Source organism: Pseudophryne corroboree, chromosome 1 (assembly GCF_028390025.1).
Source record: "Pseudophryne corroboree isolate aPseCor3 chromosome 1, aPseCor3.hap2, whole genome shotgun sequence".
NCBI lineage: Eukaryota > Metazoa > Chordata > Amphibia > Anura > Myobatrachidae > Pseudophryne > Pseudophryne corroboree.
Genome location: NC_086444.1, coordinates 748,064,253 through 748,081,687, shown reverse-complemented (window position 1 = coordinate 748,081,687; position 17,435 = coordinate 748,064,253). Strand labels below are relative to the sequence as shown.

The 17,435-nt window shown below is 44.4% G+C and overlaps 1 protein-coding gene across 2 annotated transcripts in view; it reads right to left on the bottom strand.

Annotated features, from left to right (window-relative positions):
• Positions 1-2,516, bottom strand: part of CDKL2 (cyclin dependent kinase like 2) — a 178,723-nt gene extending 176,207 nt beyond the window's left edge. The window contains exon 1 of one of the 2 annotated variants that reach the window (XM_063916747.1): positions 2,242-2,516. The gene's annotated coding sequence lies outside the window, so the exon portion shown is untranslated. Of the gene's footprint in view, positions 1-1,696; positions 2,072-2,241 lie in introns of those variants that run through there. The other variant, XM_063916739.1, reaches the window with a different exon arrangement.
• Positions 2,517-17,435: the final 14,919 nt, after the last annotated feature.

The following is a 17,435-nucleotide window of genomic DNA, read 5'->3' as shown; positions in this document are numbered from 1 at the left end:
CAGCAGAGCTTGTGCAGTCTCTGCTCTGCCCAAGACTTACTCAGCCGCTGCTATGATCGGGTGCCGGAGCTGATGTCAGAAACCCTCCTTCAAAACGCCAGGTCCCGCCTGCATTTTTCTGGACACTCCCTGGAAACAGTCAGTTGCCACCCACAAATGGCCTCTTCCTGTCAATCACCTTGTGATCGCCGTGTGCGTTCTTAATTGTCGCACCATCCCAACACTGACCAGCGTTCCCCGTTGCTGCGGTCCGTCGCGCCTGCGCATTGCGGTGCGAAAACGCACAGCAGCGATCAGGCCTGAATTACCCCCAAAGATCTTTACACAGTGCACCATTAGTAAGTTTGTGAAATGGAAAATGTGGATAAATTACACACACAAATATCTATCAGCAAACTGGTAGAGAGTATATTATAAGAATAAAAGGCAAGTTTTTGTTTTCTTTTGCCTTGTAGAGACAGAGGGAAGCTATAACAGCTACAGTACTGCAAAGAAGGCTATATATGGTTACAGGAAGCCAAAAATGGATGTTATGGTAATATTCCACAATACCTTAGCACAGTGTATATAACTTCTTTGCAAAATTGCCTTTGTGCAGCTCGGCCTTCTATAGACCCAATTCTTGCACCCTTAATAACGCCTTGAGTAAAGTATACAGATTTGGTATAGCAGTACTCTGACCTTATTAAGTTTGAGGTTAGGTTATGATGGTTACATTAAATTATCCCTATAGATTGTAAGCTTGCGAGCAGGGCCTTCCTACCTCTGTCTGTCTGTTTTTACCCAGTTTTGTTCTATTACTGTTGTTCTAATTGTAAAGCGCAACGGAATATGCTGCGCTATATAAGAAACTGTTAATAAATAAATTATATGATAGCAACTATAACAAGAATTATGGAAAAATATTACATATTTTATTCCAATTTACTACAAAAAGAACATCCAGTTAGTTCTAGAGAAAATATTATCTTGGGTAAACAAAGAAATAAAGCAGCTTTTTCTGATAAAACCAACAGATATCAAAAATGCCAAAAATGATTTAATATAGGTTACAATAACATTGTTATGCTCAGTTGTGTGCAGAATTGTATTGTTTTATTTTTATTGTTGTGTTGTCAGTGTAAATTATATCTGCTGTCTAATGTCACGTGCAGGGATGAAATATGCGTCTCCATTATTCTAAACTCAAGAAAGTAAATCATTAACTTGTATGTTCTAATACTGTTTCACTTAAAATCATTTGTGAAGAAAAGGTGGATAATCTGCAATATTTTTTTGAAAATATCTGATCCAATTTTCAGATTATAACAATAGTGCATAGTATACTACTGTCCTTGTGCAGTTGCTACTGTACCAGTATCTTTATATACCATTATTGGGTCTACTACCTGGAAATGTACTATGTGATTTTGAATGTGATTTAAAATGTGACCAGATAGACTATTTGTACTATAAATATCCAATTTTAATTTAGTATTTTTTTAGCTGTTCAGTAGACTGTTATTTCCCTGTACAATGCAGAAGTATCCGCTATGCTGCAATATCAGGCAATGCAATATAACAGCCCCTATCCACAGAACACATACTTATAGCTGTAAGGATGACATATGTAACTGATTGGAACAAGCCTTCTCTTCTGTACTCTACATGATAATACTGTACATCAAATTAAAAGAGTGGATTATTCTTCACCTACCTAATTCCTGTTAATAAGCATCGGTCTCTCTTTCATTCAGAATCAGAAGACAAAGGAATAATCCATTGCTGGCCCATGATAGAACTATATCGCAGCACCTTTCTCACACTGTAAGAACTACTATGTTCTAGCTTTTGGAAATAAATGTTCCTCTTTATGCAAAGCATTAACCAAAACTTCTATGGCTCCCAGTGAAAAATAGAAATGAGACAAAAATGAACCCGCTGTATTGTGCTACAGTTAGATCTGGAGCACTGCTGGGTGTGTAATGTGTGGTTAGAATGCTGAGTATTGGATCCCTTCTGCCTGTCACCTCCAGTCTGCTGCGTACATATAGTACAATAGTGGGAATAGTAACCAGCTTGTGTGTGATTGTGGCTGAGCTGGGAGAATGCTGGTCTCCCTAGCAACTGCCCCCTGCAGGGAATACACACAGGAAACAGTACTGCATTCATCAATAGCCAGAGGCAGACAACAGCTACTTTATAGCATAGACATATAATTACAAACACAACATACCAGCATGCTATTAGAATCATGTTTACCTGAATGCTTAGGCCGAGGTGCAATGCATATCACACAATGCATCAGACAAGTGCTGTGCAAGGCTTACTGAGCCGAACAGAGCCACTACACATACATCTATCCAGACACATCCTTTCCTATAGAGATAACGTGCACACTACAGTATGCCTTGTCAGTTGCAGATATTATAGCATTCCAGGGAGTATACCGCCTCCATCTGTCATAGGTTATGGCTAGATTCTACAAGGCTAAAGCAGATCCGTAAGTAGACTTTTTGGTGCCCTGTGCCAGGAAGAGAATTGGCACCCCCTCCCCCCACCCCCCAGTTTTCCAATAGTGACATAAAGCGCATGCCTCGTGGGGAAGTGGCATAACAAAATTGATCCCAGACAGTGGCAAACGCAGGATTTCTCAAGGGGGGTTTCCAAATGCAGTCCACAAACTCCCACTCTGTGGAACATTAGAGCGAGTGTGGAGTCTGGGGGAGCGGTAAAAGAACCTAATAATAACCCTGGACATTAATGGTCTGTTTATACACTGGATATTGTATGGATTACAGTATTAATATTTAATACTGTAGATGGTCTATAGCACAGGTTCTCAAACTCGGTCCTCAGGACCCCACACAGTGCATGTTTTGCAGGTCTCCTCACAGAATTGCAAGTGAAATAATTAGCGCCACCTGTGGACCTTTTAAAATGTGTCAGGGAGTAATTAATACACCTGTGCACCTGCTGGGCTACCTGCAAAACATGCACTGTGTGGGGTCCTGAGGACTGAGTTTGAGAACCTCTGGTCTATAGTATAGGATGCATCAAACATTTAAATAATATAAAATAAGTGGTCAGGAAAAGATTAAACATCCCATAATAAATAATTACACAAACATAATAGAACCAGTACTGCACTTTCTAAGCTCACACATTCTCCCACCTCATGGTACGGCTCCTGTCTCTTCTTCCTGGTAGCTACCCTCTGGTCCAGAGCACTGATTGAGGAGTCAGATTCACACACACAACAAACTCAGTAGAAAAATCTGCTACCATTGGGCTTGTGCAGCAACTCTGCTCTGTCTCTTAAACTGCATGATGTTTATGTAGCACTAGTAATCTAATCATAAAACACATTTACCGAACACTGCAAGAAAATGGATTTGGACACAAATCTTCTTAATTCCACATTTGTGCACTTGAGAGTTTTTACTAGTGATGTGCACCGGACATTTTTCGGGTTTTGTGTTTTGGTTTTGGATTCTGTTCCGCGGCCGTGTTTTGGATTCGGACGCGTTTTGGCAAAACCTCACCGAAATTTTTTTGTCGGATTCGGGTGTGTTTTGGATTCGGGTGTTTTTTTAAAAAACCCCTAAAAGACAGCTTAAATCATAGAATTTGGGGGTCATTTTGATCCCATAGTATTATTAACCTCAATTACCATAATTTCCACTCATTTCCAGTCTATTCTGAACACCTCACACCTCACAATATTATTTTTAGTCCTACAATTTGCACCGAGGTCGCTGAATGGCTAAGCTAAGCGACACAAGTGGCCGACACAAACACCTGGCCCATCTAGGAGTGGCACTGCAGTGTCAATCAAGACAGAATGGCACTTCCAAAAAATTGTCCCCAAACAGCACATGATGCAAAGAAAAAAAGAGGCGCACCAAGGTGGCTGTGTGACTAAGCTAAGCGACACAAGTGGCCGACACAAACACCTGGCCCATCTAGGAGTGGCACTGCAGTGTCAATCAAGACAGGATGGCACTTCCAAAAAATTGTCCCCAAACAGCACATGATGCAAAGAAAAATGAAAGAAAAAAGAGGTGCAAGATGGAATTGTCCTTGGGCCCTCCCACCCACCCTTATGTTGTATAAACAGGACATGCACACTTTAACGAACCCATCATTTCAGCGACAGGGTCTGCCACACGACTGTGACTGAAATGACTGGTTGGTTTGGGCCCCCACCAAAAAAGAAGCAATCAATCTCTCCTTGCACAAACTGGCTCTACAGAGGCAAGATGTCCACCTCATCATCATCCTCCGATTCCTCACCCCTTTCACTGTGTACATCCCCCTCCTCACAGATTATTAATTCGTCCCCACTGGAATCCACCATCTCAGGTCCCCGTGTACTTTCTGGAGGCAATTGCTGCTGGTGAATGTCTCCACGGAGGAATTGATTATAATTCATTTTGATGAACATCATCATCTCCACATTTTCTGGAAGTAACCTCGTACGCCGATTGCTGACAAGGTGAGCGGCTGCACTAAACACTCTTTCGGAGTACACACTGGAGGGAGGGCAACTTAGGTAGAATAAAGCCAGTTTGTGCAAGGGCCTCCAAATTGCCTCTTTTTCCTGCCAGTATACGTACGGACTGTCTGACGTGCCTACTTGGATGCGGTCACTCATATAATCCTCCACCATTCTTTCCATGGTAAGAGAATCATATGCAGTGACAGTAGACGACATGTCAGTAATCATTGGCAGGTCCTTCAGTCCGGACCAGATGTCAGCACTCGCTCCAGACTGCCCTGCATCACCGCCAGCGGGTGGGCTCGGAATTCTTAGCCTTTTCCTCGCACCCCCAGTTGCGGGAGAATGTGAAGGAGGAGATGTTGACGGGTCACGTTCCGCTTGACTTGACAATTTTCTCACCAGCAGGTCTTTGAACCTCTGCAGACTTGTGTCTGCCGGAAAGAGAGATACAACGTAGGTTTTAAATCTAGGATCGAGCACGGTGGCCAAAATGTAGTGCTCTGATTTCAACAGATTGACCACCCGTGAATCCTGGTTAAGCGAATTAAGGGCTCCATCCACAAGTCCCACATGCCTAGCGGAATCGCTCTGTTTTAGCTCCTCCTTCAATGTCTCCAGCTTCTTCTGCAAAAGCCTGATGAGGGGAATGACCTGACTCAGGCTGGCAGTGTCTGAACTGACTTCACGTGTGGCAAGTTCAAAGGGTTGCAGAACCTTGCACAACGTTGAAATCATTCTCCACTGCGCTTGAGTCAGGTGCATTCCCCCTCCTTTGCCTATATCATGGGCAGATGTATAGGCTTGAATGGCCTTTTGCTGCTCCTCCATCCTCTGAAGCATATAGAGGGTTGAATTCCACCTTGTTACCACCTCTTGCTTCAGATGATGGCAGGGCAGGTTCAGGAATGTTTGGTGGTGCTCCAGTCTTCTGTACGGGGTGCCTGAATGCCGAAAGTGGCCCGCAATTCTTTGGGCCACCGACAGCATCTCTTGCACGCCCCTGTCGTTTTTTAAATAATTCTGGACCACCAAATTCAATGTATGTGCAAAACATGGACGTGCTGGAATTTGCCCACATGTAATACACGCACAATATTGCTGGCGTTGTCCGATGTCACAAATCCCCAGGAGAGTCCAATTGGGGTAAGCCATTCTGCGATGATCTTCCTCAGTTCCCGTAAGAGGTTGTCAGCTGTGTGCCTATTATGGAAAGCGGTGATACAAAGCGTAGCCTGCCTAGGAACGACTTGGCGTTTGCGAGATGCTGCTACTGGTGCCGCCGCTGCTGTTCTTGCTGCGGGAGGCAATACATCTACCCAGTGGGCTGTCACAGTCATATAGTCCTGAGTCTGCCCTGCTCCACTTGTCCACATGTCCGTGGTTAAGTGGACATTGGGTACAACTGCATTTTTTAGGACACTGGTGAGTCTATTTCTGAGGTCTGTGTACATTTTCGGTATCGCCTGCCTAGAGAAATGGAACCTAGATGGTATTTGGTACCGGGGACACAGTACCTCAATCAAGTCTATAGTTGCCTCTGAATTAACGATGGATACCGGAACCACGTTTCTCACCGCCCAGGCTGCCAAGGCCTGAGTTATCTGCTTTGCAGCAGGATGACTGCTGTGATATTTCATCTTCCTCGCAAAGGACTGTTGGACAGTCAATTGCTTACTGGAAGTAGTACAAGTGGTCTTCCGACTTCCCCTCTGGGATGACGATCGACTCCCAGCAGCAACAACAGCAGCGCCAGCAGCAGTAGGCGTTACACTCAAGGATGCATCGGAGGAATCCCAGGCAGGAGAGGACTCGTCAGACTTCACAGTGACATGGCCTGCAGGACTATTGGCTTTCCTGGGTAAGGAGGAAATTGACACTGAGGGAGTTGGTGGTGTGGTTTGGAGGAGCTTGGTTACAAGAGAAAGGGATTTAGTGGTCAGTGGACTGCTTCCGCTGTCACCCAAAGTTTTTGAACTTGTCACTGACTTATGATGAATGCGCTGCAGGTGACGTATAAGGGAGGATGTTCCGAGGTGGTTAACGTCCTTACCCCTACTTATTACAGCTTGACAAAGGCAACACACGGCTTGACACCTGTTGTCCGCATTTGTGTTGAAATAATTCCACACCGAAGAGCTGATTTTTTTTGTATTTTGACCAGGCATGTCAATGGCCATATTCGTCCCACGGACAACAGGTGTCTCCCCGGGTGCCTGACTTAAACAAACCACCTCACCATCAGAATCCTCCTTGTCAATTTCCTCCCCAGCGCCAGCAACACCCATATCCTCATCCTGGTGTACTTCAACAGTGACATCTTCAATTTGACTATCAGGAACTGGACTGCGGGTGCTCCTTCCAGCACTTGCAGGGGGCATGCAAATGGTGGAAGGCGCAAGCTCTTCCCGTCCAGTGTTGGGAAGGTCAGGCATCGCAACCGACACAATTGGACTCTGCTTGGGGATTTGTGATTTAGAAGAACGCACAGTTCTTTGCTGTGCTTTTGCCAGCTTAAGTCTTTTCATTTTTCTAGCGAGAGGATGAGTGCTTCCATCCTCATGTGAATCTGAACCACTAGCCATGAACATAGGCCAGGGCCTCAGCCGTTCCTTGCCACTCCGTGTCGTAAATGGCATATTGGCAAGTTTACGCTTCTCCTCAGACGATTTTAATTTAGATTTTTGGGTCATTTTACTGAACTTTTGTTTTTTGGATTTTACATGCTCTCTACTATGACATTGGGCATCGGCCTTGGCAGACGACGTTGATGGCATTTCGTCGTCTCGGCCATGACTAGTGGCAGCAGCTTCAGCACGAGGTGGAAGTGGATCTTGATCTTTCCCTATTTTAACCTCCACATTTTTGTTCTCCATTTTTTAATGTGTGGAATTATATGCCAGTATCAATAGCAATGGCCTACTACTATATTTACTGCGCACATCTGAAATGCACCACAGGTATGGATGGATAGTATACTTGACGACACAGAGGTAGGTACAGCAGTGGCCTACCGTACTGCTATATATAGTATACTGGTGGTCACTGTGTCAGCAAACTGCAAAACTAAAATGCACCACAGGTATAGAATGTAGATGGATAGTATACTTAATGGATGACGACACAGAGGTAGGTACAGCAGTGCACTCTGCACTGTACTCCTATATAATATTAATTATACTGGTGGTCCCCAGTCCCCACAATAAAGCAGCACACTGAGCACAGATATGGAGTGTTTTTCAGGCAGACAACGTATACTGGTGGTCACTGTCAGCAAAACTCTGCACTGTACTCCTGCTATATAATACAGCTGCTCCCCAGTCCCCACAATTAAGCAGTGTGAGCACTCAGCACAGATATATCATGCAGCACACTGAGCACAGATATGGTATGGACCGTTTTTTTCAGGCAGAGAATGGATAAAAACTGGTGGCCACTTATCAGCAAAACTCTGCACTGTACTCCTCCTAACAGCTGCTCCCCAGTCCTCCCCACAATTAAGCAATAAAGCAATCAACTTCAACAATAAACGGAGAGGACGCCAGCGACGAGCTGCTTATATAGAATCCGAATCTCGCGACAATCCGACAGCGGGATGATGACGTTCGGGCGCGCTCGGGTTAGCCGAGCAAGGCGGGAAGGTTCGAACCTGCCTCGGAGCCGTGTAAAAAGCGTGAAGTTCGGGGGGGTTCGGTTTCCGAGAAACCGAACCCGCTCATCTCTAGTTTTTACTGTTAGTTAGTTACAATACCCTTTATTAAATAACACATTTCAATATACTGCCATACCCAGGATTCAAGTGGAAAAGACTGCAAGGCTTACTGAGCCAAACAGAGCCACTACACATACATCTATCCAGACACATCCTTTCCTATAGAGATAACGTGCACACTACAGTCAGGGCCGGTGCAAGGTTTCTTGGCACCCTAGGCAAGATGTCAGCCTACTGCCCCCCAACGTCATCAGTTACTCACTTTCCTAGTCACTAAGGTGAAAGTTCATAGGTGGCATCTTATACATTTCCCAGCCGTCTGATTGCATTATCTCTCAAAGATATCATTAATTATTAGAAAGCTACACTCAGTGGCACCACCTTCCCAGATCCTGGCATCCTACCCAGCTGCCTATCTCTTTCTATTTCATTCATCTCTCATACATACTGTACATAAATACATCCATACACTGCCTCTCTCATATATACAGTCACACTCTCTCATTCCTTCACAACTCTCTACTTTTTCTCTGTCTTTCTCATTCTCACTCTCTTTTACATATATATTATATCCCTTTATTTCTGCCACACACACACATCTCTCTTTCTATTTTATTCTGTCTCTTATACATATAGTATACATGCATACATATTCACTGACTCTCTGATACATTACACTGCCTCTCTCATACATACATACATACATACATACATACATACACTGCCTCCCTCATACATACATACATACATACATACATACATACATACATACACTGCCTTTCTCATATATACATTCATACATACATACATACACTGCCTCCATACATACACACATATATACATCCATACACTGCCTCCATACATATATACAGTACATCCATACACTCAGGGCCGGTGCAAGGTTTCTTGGCACCCTAGGCAAGATGTCAGCCTACTGCCCCCCAACGTCATCAGTTACTCACTTTCCTAGTCACTAAGGTGAAAGTTCATAGGTGGCATCTTATACATTTCCCAGCCGTCTGATTGCATTATCTCTCAAAGATATCATTAATTATTAGAAAGCTACACTCAGTGGCACCACCTTCCCAGATCCTGGCATCCTACCCAGCTGCCTATCTCTTTCTATTTCATTCATCTCTCATACATACTGTACATAAATACATCCATACACTGCCTCTCTCATATATACAGTCACACTCTCTCATTCCTTCACAACTCTCTACTTTTTCTCTGTCTTTCTCATTCTCACTCTCTTTTACATATATATTATATCCCTTTATTTCTGCCACACACACACATCTCTCTTTCTATTTTATTCTGTCTCTTATACATATAGTATACATGCATACATATTCACTGACTCTCTGATACATTACACTGCCTCTCTCATACATACATACATACATACATACATACATACACTGCCTCCCTCATACATACATACATACATACATACATACATACACTGCCTTTCTCATATATACATTCATACATACATACACTGCCTCCATACATACACACATATATACATCCATACACTGCCTCCATACATATATACAGTACATCCATACACTGCCTCCATACATACACACACATATATACCATCCATACACTGCCTCCATACATATATACAATACATCCATACACTGCCTCCATACACATATACATTCATACATACACACATATATACAGCCATACACTACCTTCATACATACATCCATCCATACACTACCTCCATACATACACACATATATACAATACAGCGATACACTGCCTCCATACATACATACATACATTCATACACACACTGCACCGTACGTACGTATATACATCCATACACTGCCTCCATACATACACACATATATACAGCCATACACTACCTCCATACATACACACATATATACATCCATACACTGCCTCCATACATACACACACATATACAGTACATCCATACACTGCCTCCATACATACACACACATATATACATCCATACACTGCCTCCATACATAAATACAGTACATCCATACACTGCCTCCATACACATATACATTCATACATACACACATATATACAGCCATACACTACCTTCATACATACATCCATCCATACACTACCTCCATACATACACACATATATACAGCCATACACTGCCTCCATACATATATACAGTACATCCATACACTGCCTCCGTACGTACATACACACATATATACAATACATCGGTACACTGCCTCCATACGTACATACATACATTCATACACTGCCTCCGTACGTACACAGCCTCCATACATACCTCCATACACTGCCTCCATATGTATATACATATATACATACACTGCCTCCATACATACATACATACATACATCCACTGCCTCCATACATACATCCATACACTGCCTCCATACATACATCCATACACTGCCTCCGTACGTACGTACGTACGTACGTACGTACGTACGTACGTACATACACACACACATATATACAATACATCGGTACACTGCCTCCATACACATATACATTCATACATACACACATATATACAGCCATACACTACCTACATACATAAATCCATACACTACCTCCATACATACATCCATAAACTGCCTCCGTACGTACGTACGTACATACATACACACACACATATATACAATACAGCGATACACTGCCTCCATACATACATACATACATACATATATACATTCATACACACACTGCACCGTACGTACGTACGTACGTACGTACGTATATACATCCATACACTGCCTCCATACATACACACATATATACATCCATACACTACCTCCATACATATATACAGTACATCCATACGTACGTACGTACGTACGTACATACATACATATATACATACATATATACAATACATCGGTACACTGCCTCCATACGTACATATATACATTCATACACTGCCTCCGTACGTACACAGCCTCCATACATACCTCCATACACTGCCTCCATATGTATATACATATATACATACACAGCCTCCATACATACATCCATATACTGCCTCCATACATACATCCATACACTGCCTCCATACATACATCCATACACTGCCTCCGTACGTACGTACGTACGTACGTACGTACGTACGTACATACATACATATATACAATACATCGGTACACTGCCTCCATACACATATACATTCATACATACACACATATATACAGCCATACACTACCTACATACATAAATCCATACACTACCTCCATACATACATCCATAAACTGCCTACGTACGTACGTACATACACACATATATACAATACAGCGATACACTGCCTCCATACATACATACATACATATATACATTCATACACACACTGCACCGTACGTACGTACGTACGTATATACATCCATACACTGCCTCCATACATACACACATATATACATCCATACACTACCTCCATACATATATACAGTACATCCGTACGTACGTACGTACGTACGTACGTACATACACACATATATACAATACATCGGTACACTGCCTCCATACGTACGTACATATATACATTCATACACTGCCTCCGTACGTACACAGCCTCCATACATACCTCCATACACTGCCTCCATACATACATATATCCATCCACTGCCTCCATACATACATCCATACACTGCCTCCATATGTACATACATATATAAATACATACATAGCCTCCATACATACACACATACATACACTGTCTCCATACATCTATATACACATAATGTCTTCATACATACTGTACATAAATCCAACCCCCCTCCCCCCTTCAGTGCACACTTTTGCAACTACCAGTTCCCCCGGGGTGTGACTCCAGGCAGCCACTACTCCGGGTGCCCCACCATCGCACCAAGGAAGCGACATCTTACCGCTGGCCAGGAAGCTGTACTGTTCCCCGCTGCTGCCACCATCTTCCGGCTCACTGCTGCTGTTGCTGCCGGCGGCTCCATAGTGCAGAGCAGCAGGTGAGGGACGGACGGGCGGCCGGGCGGGCGGCTGCTGCTGGCGGGGAGGCACTGTTCCTGGTGCTGCCGCCGGCTCCGAGTTCACAGTGCGCTGCAGATAGCGCGAGGTGGGCGCCTGCTCCTGCCTGATGCCGCACTTATCCTCAATACCCTCCGGAACCCACAGAATTATATTTAAAAAAACAAACAAACGGTGCCGTGGGTTGTGGGGGGAAAGTGGAGGCCGCTCACTCCTAGTTGTGCTGCTAAGTGCCGCCCTCCAGCGGCCGGCGCTCTAGGCAGCTGCCTAAAGCTGCCTAGTGGTAGCGCCGGCCCTGACTACAGTATGCCTTGTCAGTTGCAGATATTATAGCATTCCAGGGAGTATCCCGCCTCCATCTGTCATAGGTTATGGCTAGATTCTACAAGGCTAAAGCAGATCCGTAAGTAGACTTTTTGGTGCCCTGTGCCAGGAAAAGAATTGTATCCTGTTATCTACTCCTACAGGTATATGCTGTGGCAGCAAGTTTGCAAGGGAGGCTAAACCCACAAACCTCAAGAAAATATAGTAAATACAAAATAGGGTCTTGCAACTGCGCCTGAAAATATGCGTCAATTAAACGTGTGAAGTAAAAGTATTAACATTTATTGTATCACCAATCCGCCTTGGGATCTTTAATTCCGTATAAATATGCACACAAAAAAAATGGGAAGTGTAAAGACACTGGGATTTCCAGAAAAATTCTGATAAATAAAATACAAGAAAAAACACATAGCCCAGTTCAAGTGTTGACGGACAGCGGCCCCGGAGGCGAGGAGGAACGAGGACCGGAGGACAAGAGTCACGTGACCGCAAGCCTATCAACCAGGAAGTAGGTTTGAACCAGAATCTGCAGGACGGATAGTCAAGCCAAGTGGAGACGGGCACTGGAAAACAACACAGGAGACGCAGGTAAGCAGCTCTGTTTAAGGGGAAGGACGTAGTGGAGAGTCCCGTTCGGGTCTCGAAGTGAACGTCACTTTCCCCGTAGAGACAGGACCGCTTCCCATCGATCTGGTCGGCGGACAGCGTCTGTAAGTACAGGCGCTTTCCGTGACTCCAGACGGAGGGAACAAGCAGCCAGTCCGGAACAAGCAGACACCGATCTCCTTGTTGTTGTCTTTTCCCCCCGTGCATCCACTAGGGGTACCCCTTTCACAGCAGTGCACTGCTGAAATCCATCATCCTCTGTAAGTTACCATCACTGCATCAACTTGTTATAACAGACTTTTGTACTAAAGCATCTCCTTCATTTCAAGCTTGGAGTTGTACTGTATGCAAATCTGGGACTTTGTTGTTACTTTACAGGACTAGATACACCATTACTAATATAGTGCATTTAGGAGGTGGGACGCCACGCTCCACTGCACCAGACTTTTGATACTTATATATATATATTTTTCCATATATTTTTCATTTTTTTCTTTCCCCCTCCCCGGTTTTTTCTTGTATTTTATTTATCATAATTTTTCTGGAAATCCCAGTGTCTTTACACTTCCCATTTTTTTTGTGTGCATATTTATACGGAATTAAAGATCCCAAGGCGGATTGGTGATACAATAAATGTTCATACTTTTACTTCACACGTTTAATTGATGCATATTTTCAGGCGCAGTTGCAAGACCCTATTTTGTATATACCCAGGATTCAACCCTGTTGCATTCCAGTCAAATACCCTACTCATTGGTCTATTTGATCCTGCATAGAAACTATGATATTTCTAACAATATAAATCTACTTGTACTTTGTAAAAAAAATAATCATCATTGCAACTGAGCAGATCTATGTAGTGTGCTATGTAGTATTGCTCAGCTGTAATGCTGATCATTTTTCACAAAGTACAAGGTAAGCATCAAATAGAATTCTCAAGCTTAGAATTCTCTAGATTTTTATGTAAGGGCAGATAGCTCAATTAATAGATTGTCTGACTGCAATGCCACAGCCAGTGGGTTCAAATCCCAGGTATGTCAGCATCTTGAAATGTTATAAAGGACAGTGTGACTGAATAACAAAGATATCAGGTTAAGTTCATGAATGTTGTATAGGAATTAGCGATAGTGGGGGTGGGGGTAGGAGACAGGGGCAGTCAGGAGTTGGTGGGCTTCAAAAAGGGGGGAAGCTGCAAGTGAAAGTAATCAAAATAGATATTTGACAAGTGCTGCCATCAGCACCCCCTACCCTGCAGCACTATGTGCAGTGCCCCCTCTGCACACACCTAGTTACGGCCCTGGCAGAGCAGTAACTAGACATTTTAGCACTGTGTGCAAGAAACAAGATCGGTGACCCCCCCATATTTCAAAAATATAGGGGTGTGGCTTCATGGGGAAGGGGCATGTCCACAAAAAATATCAATTTATATTACATTGTACAGTAGTCCCCATTATTTAAATTACGCCACACAGTAGCACCACTTACACACATTATACCAGGTAGAGCCCCTTTTAAACATTACACCAGATAGAGCCCTGTCACACGTTGCGCCAGGTAGAGCCTCATTTTACACATTATGGCAGGTAGAGCCCCTATCACACATTACGCCAGGCAGAGCCCCCATTTACACATTACGGCAGGTAGAGTCCCCTTTTACACAGTACGGCAGGTAGAGTCCCCTTTTACACAGTACAGCAGATAAAGTCCCCTTTTACACATTACAGCAGGTAGAGTGCCCTTTTACAAATTAAGTGAAGTAGAGTTACCTTTTACACATTACAGCAGGTAGAGCTCTGTTTTACATAATACAGCAGGTAGAGTCCCCTTTTTACACATTTTACACATTAGACAGGTAGAGCTCCCTTTTACACATTACGGCAGCCAGAGTCCCCTTTTTACACATTATGGCAGGTAGAGCTCCCATTTACACATTACGGCAGGCAGAGTCCCCTTTTCTCATACGTCCTAGAGGATGCTGGGGATGACATCAAGATCATGGGGTATAGACGGGATCCGCAGGAGACATGGGCACTCCAAAGACTTCATTGGGTGTGAACTGGCTCCTCCCTCTATGCCCCTCCTCCAGACCTCAGTTTTAGAAATGTGCCCAGGTCGACTGGGTGCACTCTGAGGAGCTCTACTGAGTTTCTCTGAAAAGACTTATGTTAGGTTTTTTATTTTCAGGGAGATCTGCTGGCATCAGACTCCCTGCTTCGTGGGACTGAGGGGGCAGAAGCAGAACCAACTTCCTCAGAGTTTCATCGCTCTGTTTCTGGCTGACAGGACACCATTAGCTCCTGAAGGGAACTGAACGCTAGCCGTGTCTAGATGATCACTCCCACAGCACGCCGTCACCCCCCTCACAGAGCCAGAAGTCAGAAGACAGTTGAGTATGAAAAGAATGATCTTCAATCAAGTAAGTGACGGCTGAGGTGCGGCGCGGCTGGCGGGAGCGCAGCATGCCATTGCTGCCCACACACACAGGCACTGCAGGATGCAGGGTGCAGGGGGGGGGGGGGCGCACACTGGGCAGCAAGAAAAATACCTCAAACTGGCTAAAAGGGGGCATAAGATGCCGCTGGCACAGCCCTACCCCCACCAGTATAAATATTTTCATGGATACTGAGGGGCGGAGCTTCTTCCTCAGGCAGCCAGCACACTACTGAGCACCATTTTCTCTCTCTCCTCAGGCTGCAGAGAACACGCTGGTCCTCTCCTCCACTTCTGACAAGTACAGGGTGCTATAAAGGGGGGGCACAAAGCGATTGTGGTGCATTTGATAGTGTATATTACTATTTAAAAGCGCTTTTGGGCTGTGGACATACTGTGTTCACAGGCAATACTGGCGCTGGGTTTGTGAACTGGCTGCTCCTATCCTGTGTCCCTCTGACAGATTTTACTGTGGGTCTGTCCCCAAAATAAGTCCCAGTGTGCCTGTGAGTGTGGTGTACAGGTGTGAGGCATGTCTGAGGCAGGGAGTTCCTCCCCGGAGGAAGCCATTTTAGGGACACAGAGTTGTAATGTGGTGGCGCTACCGGCACACCAAGAGCCTGCATGGGTGAAAGAGCTACGTGACAGTATGCATCTGATTAACCGAAGATTAGATAAGTCTGAATCTAAGGCTGCATGCTGGAGAACATCTGTGGAAGATGTGATTTTTCAGGATGCTGTTATTCCTTATGCGGTCGGCTCCTCTGGGTCACATAAGAGACCATTTGCAAATGTTGTAAACACTGATACCGACACGGATTCTGATTCTTGTGTCGACAATAGTGAATCCAGAGAGATAGATCATAAATTGGCAAAAAGTATACAATATATGATTGTGGCTATAAGGGAAGTGTTGGAGGTTACAGAAAGCACTCCTGTACCTCAGTAGAAAGCTAATTTATGTAAGGAAAAGAAATCCAAAGTTACGTTCCCTCCTTCACATGAACTAAATGCTCTGTTTGAAGGGATGTGGGTGAATCCTGATAAAAAATTTCGTATTCCCAAAAGGATTCACATAGCTTATCCTTTCCTGGTTGAAGACTGGAAAAAATGAGAGCCACCCCCTGTGTTAGCCTGTGCACTTTCCAGGGTGACAAAGAAGGTAATTCTCCCTGCTCCTGGCACAGCTTCTCTTAAAGAGCCTGCAGACCGCAAAATGGAAACGACATTGAAATCCATTTATGTTACCAATGGTACACTGCTCAGGCCCATTAAATGGTCAGAAAGCGTGTCATCAGAAATTGACACGATTGATAAAGATGAGATACTCCTTAAGTTAGGGAATATCGAGGACGCTGCCGCCTACATGCTGGAAGCAATGAAGGATATTGGACTCTTGAGTTCACAAGCCGCTACCATGGCAGTATCGGCTAGGCGGGCGTTATGGATTCGCCAGTGGAACGCGGATGCAGATTCCAAAAGAAACATGGAGGCTCTCCCATATAAAGGTGAGGACTTACTTGGCGATGGCCTGGATGAGTTAGTCTCGGTGGCTACCGCAGGTAAGTCAACATTTTTGCCCTCTGCGCCTGCACCGGCAAAAAAGACCTATCACCCGCAAATGCAGTCCTTTCGGCCCAAAAAATACAAAAAGGCGAGAGGTTCCCCCTTCTTTGCAGGTAGGGGAAGGGGAAGGGGAAAGAAGCCCACACCAGCTCCAGGTTCTCAAGAGCAGAAGTCTACCCCTAATTCTGCCAAATCCCCAGCATGACGCTGGAACTCCCTTGCGGGAGGCCGCTCGGTTGGGGGCACGTCTCAAACTCTTCAGCCAGGATTGGATTCTGTCTGGCCTGGATCCCTGGGTGTTGCAAATAGTATCCCAGG